Raw genomic sequence first — 9,321 nt, 5'->3', positions numbered from 1 at the left:
TCGCCCAGCCTGCCACGCCGTCCTGAGGATGGTAGGGCAGTGCTCCGATGGGGCCGTGTGCGGCAACGCTCGTGCCTGCACCCGTCTAGGTGGTGCGGGCGCAACAGAGCGCCCCCCACCGTGGATCGCGTTGATGTCGACAAGGCCCCCGGGCGCACCTGGGAGTATGCGGGCACGGCGAAGCCCGCCGTGGGATCCAGCCGCCGCCTGAGGCGTGAGCTGATAGCAGAAGGGCGGCACTCCCGTGGCCGCTGCGTCCAGTAGCTCGGCGACGCGTTCCAACAGCGCATCCCGGGCGCTCTCCATCAGTCGGCATCGCAGCAGCTCCCGCGCCACTATGAGTGCAGCCCGCATGTTCGCCTACTCCTGCCGGGTGTGTGGCACCGTTGCCGCGGCATGGCTTGCGGCCCTTGCAGTGGCTCGCGCTTGTCGTGGAGTAAGGGGGGACGGCGACTGGCCCGCCGCCCATGCCCAGCGGCGTTAGGTGGTGCCCGTGCCGCCTGGAGTGCGGGGTTGAGGTCTTCCTGGGCAGGTGGCGCCGCCCGGGCAGGCCAGGCTGCCCAGCGGTCGGCGTCAGCCCTCGGGTCGCCGGTCATCGGAACCGCGGAGAGTCGGCGGATCAACTGGTGAGGAAGCAGCTCCGGCGCACCCATACTTGGCGCGCCAAATGTTAGATCACGGGCTTCGGCAAAACCCTCATGGTTCGAACACTGGGGTGCGCACGAAGATCTCCCCCTACCGATCCACATCGTAGCTTCGCTCAGATCTCAAGGGCTAACTAGGCGAACTCGCAACACACAGGACACAAGATTTATACTGGTTCGGGCCACCGTTGTGGTGTAATACCCTACTCCAGTGTGGTGGTGGTGGATTGCCTCTTGGGCTGAGGATGAACAGTACAATGGGACGAACAGCCTCCTGAGGCGGGCTGTTCTTGTGCTTGGTGGGTGTGAAGATGAGTTCTAGACTAGCTCTAGCGGATGAGGATCCGATGCCTCCTACTGTGGTGGCTAGCCCTATTTATAGAGGCACGGGTCCTCTTCCCAAATATTGAGCGGGAAGGGAGCCAACAATGGCCAATTTGAAAGGGGCAGCTACTACAACTTATCCTGACAAAAGCAGTCTTCGCCTGCAAAAGGCTCTAGTGGTGACGCCGCCTTGGGCTCCATGGTGACCTCCGTCTTGCCGTCCCGCTAGTCTTGGTCTTGTTGCACTGATAAGGAAACCTTTGCTTGACGCCTCGGTACTCCGCGCCTGCGCTTGCCTACTTAGCACAAAAGAGGAAACAAGGACACTGTGCGCGCTGGCGCCCGCCTGGCGCCCGCCTGATCTTGATCGTCATGGCTCACGTCACGAAAGCCTCGCGAGGTTTGCCTTGCTTGGTCTCTCCGCCCCTCGCGAGCCAACCTGGGGGCCGCTCCCGAGGAGGTCTTGTGTCGTCCGCCTCACGAGGCTTGGCCCCTCGGGAGGGTCTTGAGTGCTTGTTGGTGAAGATGGGCCATATGGGCCCGCTCGCAGAGCCACGCCGTGGGCCGCACGCAGGCAAGTCTGGGGACCCCCTTTCCCAGAACGCCGACAGCTGCCACGTGTGCCATCCAGGTCCGTTGTCGTCTGCTGGCGGACGGCAAAGACCTTTGCATCTCTATCGTCCGCCAGCAGACGGCAAAGTGCCCTTTGCCATAGTTTGTTCAGTCAGACGTGTTGCCGTCTGTTGGCTGACGGCAAAGGCCTTTGCCATCCGCCATGCATGCCTTTGCCGTCAGCCACGGCAGACGGCAAAGTTCCTGATTCTTGTAGTGTGATGCAGAGACCGCAGACGCAGCCACTTCTCAGGCAGGTATGATCCCATAGTCATGCTTTTACTCTATCAACTGTTTTGCTGGGCGACTGAAATCTTACTGTCGAGTTTTTTGCAGTGCCGACAAATGTTATCCAGCTTCCAGATGATGACGATGAGGATGTACCTCAAAGGAGTACAGGGAGAAGGGGCTGAGCTTTGAGCAGGAGGGTACCTGCCAGCAAAGCGCCTCGCCCGGCATCTAAGCCTATACGCATCAAAGACAATCAAGCAGGAAGTAGGGTTTTACATCCATTAAGAGGGCCCAAACCTGGGTAAACATCGTGTCCCCTTTGTCTCCTGTTACCTTCGATCCTCAGACACACAGTTTGGGACCCCCTACCCAAGATCGGTCGGTTTTGACACCGACATTAGTGCTTTCATTGAAAGTTCCTTTGTGTTGTCGACAGAAGGATCGATGGCTCGCCTTGTCATTAACGACGATATTACTTCTGGAGGGGCCCTAACTCCAGGACAGGTCCTCCATCTCGGCGGTTTTACCGTGGGCGCTCGTCCGGCCGTCAAGCTGGCGGCGGCCCCCACAATCGCCAAACATCATCTCCATGTCAGCCTTGAACACTCCGAAAAGATGGATCCAGCAGATGTGTCGTCCTTGAATGAGCTGCTAGATCGCATTGCCGCCCTGGGGGTCGCAACCGACTATGATCGTAATGGGCTTAAACCCGACCATAGGGAAATCAAGTCCCCGCTGGTCACCCACCTGGTAGCGGTTGTTGAGGAACGAGCTGAGAACGCCTCTCCCCCCAAATTAAACACCAGCTATGTTTGGATTTCTAAGCCCTATGAGCCGGATACCCATCCTCGGGAAGAGACTTCATGTCCTCCGAACATAGGATCGGGCATTAAGTCCGGAAGTCTTCTGGACCTTACTGATCCTGAACTTGTGACCTTGGAGATTCCTCAAACTCCAGATCCAATAGTGGGTCAGAATTTGGATTTTAGCCCACCCACCCACCACAAGCAATATTCCCCAAACAATTCAGGTCCTCCAGACATATGTGACGTAATGTATGTACGACAACAACCTCAGGAAACGGTCCATCACTTCTGGGCCAGGTTCCTCCTTGTTAAAAACGAGATTAAAGATTGCTGCGACGACAACGCGGTTTTAGTTTTTTGCCGCAACTGTATGGACGAGGGAATTCTCAATGTCCTCAACCGCCACCGCATACTGCACTTTGCAGATTTGGCACACATAGTACAGAAGTGCTGCGCAATGGAAAGCATCTGGAAAGCCCAGACAACCCGGTGGGATCCTCCTGCCTTTAAGAAGCCCACCGGATGGGCAAAAAGGATGCACCCTTATGGGGCACCCGATCATCACCCTATTGACGAGAAAACCAAGCCCTTCACGAGACATAGAACCGTCCTCGACGAACTGCTCGACAAGCCCTATCAAATACACACAACACCGAACAACGAACCAACGCATAGCCTTCGGGCATGTTGGGTACTCCGGCAGGTGGCTAAGAGCGGCGAGGCAATCATCACCAACACTGCCCCAGAGAAGCACTCTTCAAAGGATGACAATCTCAATGTCTTTATGGTCTTTGAGACCTTTTCTTCAAATAATCGGTGCAAAAGGGCGCTACGTGACCTCGCTGAAGTTAACCAAGTAGCCGCAATAAATCCTTAGAACGATACGGCAATAACTTTCACCGCCGATGACGAACCAAGGGCCCGATCAGTTCGAGCACTAGCCGCCTTGGTCTTAAATCAAATTGTGGATGGCTTTCGACTCACTAAAGTGCTCATGGACGGTGGCAGCGGACTAAACCTCATCTATGAAGATACGCTCAACAAATGCAATTGAGCAAAGCTGCACCATCTTTCGAGGCATTATCCCCAGTCGAGAAGCACGAAGCTCGGGGAAAATTAAACTTGATGTAGTATTCGGCACACCGGAGAACTACAGGTCCGAAGAGTTACTCTTCCAGGTGGCACCTTTCAATAGCGGATATCACGCCCTATTGGGGCGAGACGCCTTAACGCGCTTTCAAGCCATACCCCATTACGGGTACATGAAGCTCAAAATGCCAGGGCCCAACGGAGTTATCACTATCACCAGTGATCCGGATATAGCACTCCGCGCCGAAAACAAAACTACATCCTTGGCCCTCGAGGCACTATCCGAGGCCCTCGCAGCCGAGGAGCTAACCACTCTGCATTCCATAGTGGACGAAGACAACGTAATCCTCGACAAGAGGCCCAAATCCACCTCTTTCAAACCAGCCAATGAAATAGTCAAATTTCAAGTGCACTCGACGGTCGACGCCACCCTACGAGCGTTCCTGCATGAAAATTGGGATATCTTCGCCTGGCACCCTTCGGACATGCCCGGGATCCCATGCAGACTGGCCGAACACAACCTCAATATCATAAAGGGGTTCAAACCAGTCAAGCAGACGCTGCGGCGATTCCCAAATGACAAGCTACGGGGGAGGAGCTAGCCAAACTACTTGAGGCCGAATTCATTAAAGAAATCAAGCACCCGAACTGGCTAGCCAACCTGGTGATGGTGCCGAAGAAGGATAAATCCTGGCGCCTTTGTGTCAATTTCAAAGACCTTAATAAGGCTTGCCCTAAGGACCCCTTCCCACTGCCCCGCATTGACCAAATCATCGACGCGACTGCAGGGCACGACCCATTGTGTTTCCTCGACGCATACTCCGGATACCATCAAATTAAGATGAAGGAGTCCGACCAGGCCAAAATGGCATTCATTACCCTGTATGGGCCTTTCTGCTTCAACACTATGCCTTTCAGGCTAAAAAATGCTGGCGCCACTTACCAACGCATGATTCAAACATGCCTGGAGAAGCAAATTCGCAAGACAGTGGAGGCATACGTAGATGATGTCGTCATCAATACTAAACATGTCGAATCATTGGTGGATAATCTACGCCTAATATTCGAAAACCTCCGAACATATGACATACAGCTCAATCCGGAAAAAAGTGTCTTCGGCGTGCCAGCCGGAAAACTACTGGGGTTAATTGTTTCCAATAGAGGAATAGAAGCGAACCCAGCCAAAATCCGAGCCCTGTCACAATTGGCACTGCCAACAGACTTAAAGCAGGTCCAAAAGCTAGCAGGAGCAGCTTTATCTCCAGATTGGGAGAAAAGGCGCTGCCACTTTATCGACTGCTCCGACGCACCGACCATTTTGAATGGACGGATGCGGCTACATCTGGATTGGAAGAAATAAAAACTTTGTTAGCAAGCAACCCAATCCTTGCCGCACCAAACGTTGGCGAACCTGTGTTGCTCTACATATCTGTGACTCGCCAGGTGGTGAGCGCTGTACTCGTCGTCGAACGAGAGGAAGAGGGACACAAATTCCCACTCCAGAAACCAGTGTACTATGTATCGGCGGTCCTTACACCATGCAAATCTCGATACCCACACTATCAAAAGATAGCGTATGAGGTCTTCATGGCATCCTGGAAGCTGCGGCACTACTTTCAATAGTGTTCGATCACGGTGGCATCCGAAGTACCACTCAATGACATCATAAATAATCGGGACGCCCCCGGCTGCATAGCCAAATGGGCCATCGAGTTCTTACCATTTGAAATAACATATAAGCCACGCCGAGCTATTAAATCTCAGGTGTTGGCCGACTTTGTCGCCAAATGGACAGAAGTCGAACTCCCTAAAGAGTACAGCACATACTCAAACTGGGTAATGTACTTCGACGGCTCTAAAATGTTAGCCGGACTGGGGGCTGGTGTCATCTTAACATCCCCTATAGGGGACACAGTCCGCTACGTATTACAAATCATGTATACGGACTCCAACAACGCAGCCAAATATGAGGCACTATTGCATGGTCTCCGAATGGTTGTTTCTATGGGCATACAACGCCTAGAGGTGCGTGTGTATTCAAACCTCGCAATATCCCAAATAAATGGAGAACTCGATGCAAAAGATCCAAAGATGGCAGCATACCGAAACACCATACTCAAATTATCCGCTCGGTTTGAGGGGCTCGAGTTCCATCACATTGCTCGAGAAAGTAACCAGGCAGCAGATATCCTCGCTCGAATGGGCGCAAAACGCAACCCCATCCCACCTGACACCTTTGTGGAAAGGCTCTTCAAGCCATCCGTGGTATGCCAGGACGAGAGCGGAAATGCTAGTCTGGCGCCGATCATACCCCCAGACGCCGAACACAATTCTGATATCATCAGGGGTTCACGCATTGAAATGACACCTTCCGCCCATGTAATCATGGCTGTCATTGCCCAATGGACCGAACCCTTCCTGGCCTACCTTAATAGGCAGGAGCTCCCTGATGACCAGAATGAGGCCCGTCGCATAGTTCGATGCTCTAAAGCCTACAAATTTCACGAAGGTGAACTCTACAAAAAAAGTAATACTGGAGTTCTTCAAAGATGTATCTCCGAGAGGAGGGACGACAGCTCTTGGCCGAAATACATGTTGATCTCAGTGGCCATCATGCCGCGGCTCGGGCCCTCGTAAGTAATTAAGGCCTTCCGTACAGGTTTCTTTTGGCCAACGGCCCAAGCAGACGCACAGGCCCTTGTACAGCGCTGTGTAGGATGTCAGCTTTTCGCCAACCAAACTCATATGCCGCCCACTGCCCTAAGAACAATCCCCATTACTTGGCCTTTTGCGGTCTAGGGGCTAGATATGGTTGGACCCCTTAAAGGGGAAGCCACAAGAATAAATATTTGCTGGTTATGGTGGATAAATTCACCAAGTGGATAGAGGCCAAACCAGTAAAAACGACTGAAGCTGGGTCGGTGATCAACTTTATATCCGGTGTTGTACACCGTTATTGTGTCCCACACAACATCATTACTGACAATGGCTCTAACTTCACAGCAGATGAGGTAAAAAAATTGGTGTGCTAACCTGTGCATTAAGCTCGATTACGCCTTCGTATATCACCCTTAAACAAACGGTCAAGTTCAACGGGCTAATGGCCTGATAATGAGCGGCATCAAACCCAGACTAGTGTGATCCCTACGGGATTCAGATAAACATTGGGTCGAGGAACTTGATTCCGTACTCTGGGGACTGCAGACCACGCCCAATCGCACGACCGGATACACACCCTTTTTCATGGTGCCGACGTAGAGGCTGTCTTGCCCTGCGACATTATTCATGACTCACCTCGAGTGCGCATGCATGAAGAGAGAGAAGCCGAGCTCGATCAGCAGGATGACCTAGACGGCCCTGAGGAGGAGCGCGATATTGCAAAAGCCCGTTCTGCATTCTATCAACAACAGGCTCGGAGAACCAAAGCAGAGAGGTGCGGGCCAATACTTATAATGTCGGCGAGCTCGTTCTACGCCTCCCGGAGAAGAAGAAGGACAAGCTCAAACCAAAATGTGATGGCCCCTTTATCATAGATGAAGTTCTCACAGGAGGGGCCCATCGCCTTCGTAATGCATCGGACAATCGCCTAGAGCCGAACCCATGGAACGCTGCTCGCCTCCGAAGATTCTACGCATAAGTTTGGTCATGTTCCTTTTTTCATTTTTCTCTTCTTCATTTCTTTCTATTTTCTCATTTTCATATGATTCCCAGGGTATGTTCGGATAAGCCGAACACTTATGGGGTGTACATCGTAAAATGTATATACCCCACGACACCTGGGGGCTTCTTTAATAGAAGCGTATTATTATTCAGAGCCTGGAGCTCATAATACATATGTCGTTTGTTCAGATACACTCTTTTCGCCATTATATGCACCTCTATGACTTAAGTTTTTGCCAAGCTAGGTTACCTTGCTCCTGTGTTTATGCCCTACGTTCCCGAATTATTCGGCTAGGGCGTAAAGGGAGCACCTCTGCGATTGTTACAACCGGATAATCCGGACCTATACCTCAAACGGGTGAAGCCGAAAGATAGCGTTATTAAGAGAATAATTGGTTGGCAACCAAATGACAGATGGTTACATTCTGGTAACTCTTCAAACATATAGGATAGCTTTTTCCGTACTCTGGGCCAAAGCCCGTGCGCGCATAATTAAAGCATGCCAACCCAAGGAAAGGAACCCTTAACGGAACTATTCTCCTTGGAAGATGTTTCTTACGTATGTAATATAACATACACTCCGAACTAAATTTTTTTGTCTGTTCGAGCACAATGACTGGGTTGCCTGGTTTTCAGACATAGTGAATGCCTCATTCCATTTCGAATAAGTATCCAGAAACACTACACCATTTTGGTTCGGAGGTTAAAGCCGATAGCCCGCGATGACAAACTTTCCACATGTTCGGATAAAGGTACAGGTTGATCATAAAGTACATCAATACATTGAATCAAATACCTATTCCTTATCTATTCCATCTATAAGACTATCTAATCTATAGTCTTCCTGCGAATACTTCGCAGCTATCATTACTTGGTCATACACCAAATTCACTGGAATTTCTTTCCCGTCTGGTCCCCGTGGTCCCACTCGGGCCATATGATTTGGGTCTAGTTTGGTGGAACGTGTTTTCACCATGGCCCAGGCTTCTCGTGCGCCTTCACAACAGGCAGATGACTTCCATAGCTCAAACCGGCGCCGGGCACCTCTGAACAGGTTTGCTAAACCCTCCATGCTTTCTGGAGGGGTATCGGCTGGCCATAATGCCTTGACCATACTCCTCATGGCTTTGAGAGCACAAGCATGTACCACGGACAGTTCCTTCAGCACGTCACCCTGAAATCCGGATACTTCTTCTTCCGGCCGACCAATTAACAGACCTGCAACAACAGAGTCATGGCATTTCGAATTATGGACTAAACATGAGCCCCTAGGGCGGTTTTAAATAAAAAAGAGGCAGGAAGACATACCGAACATGCCACCCTTCAATTTCTGATTTTCTTTCTGAGCGGCCGATAACTGAGCTTTTAAGCTCTCTATGTGTTCGGATTGTTTAACTTTTTCCTCCTCATGTTTTTTCCCCTTGGATGTGTTCACTGCAGCCTTTTTCATTTCCCTAGTTCGGCGGTGACGACATTAAGCTGAGTTTGGTTTGTCTTCAGCTCCTGGGCTAGCGCAGTGTTCTTCTCTTTGAGAACCTGCAGGCAATATCGATCCTTAAATCGGTTGGGTTCACCGCTGATACGTCTCCAACGTATCTATAATTTTTGATTGTTCCATGCTATTATATTATCCATCTAGGATGTTTTATATGCATTTATATACTATTTTATATGATTTTTGGGACTAGCCTATTAACCTAGAGCCCAGTGCCAGTTTCTGTTTTTCCTTGTTTTTGAGTATCGCAGAAAAGGAAAACCAAACGGAGTCCAATTGACCTGAAACTTCACGGAACTTATTTTTGGATTAGAAGAAGGCCATGGAGTAAAAGAGATGGTCCATAAGAGTCCCGGGCTGCCCACGAGGGTGGGGGCGCGCCCACCCCCCCCCCCCAGAGCGCGCCTCCCTACCTCGTGGACAGCCCGGAGGCCCCCCTGACTTGTTCCCGACTCCAACA

This window comes from Triticum aestivum, chromosome 3D (assembly GCF_018294505.1).
Source record: "Triticum aestivum cultivar Chinese Spring chromosome 3D, IWGSC CS RefSeq v2.1, whole genome shotgun sequence".
Taxonomy (NCBI): domain Eukaryota; kingdom Viridiplantae; phylum Streptophyta; class Magnoliopsida; order Poales; family Poaceae; genus Triticum; species Triticum aestivum.
The sequence above is the reverse complement of the archived record's forward strand: the minus strand, read 5'-3'. Positions refer to the sequence as shown.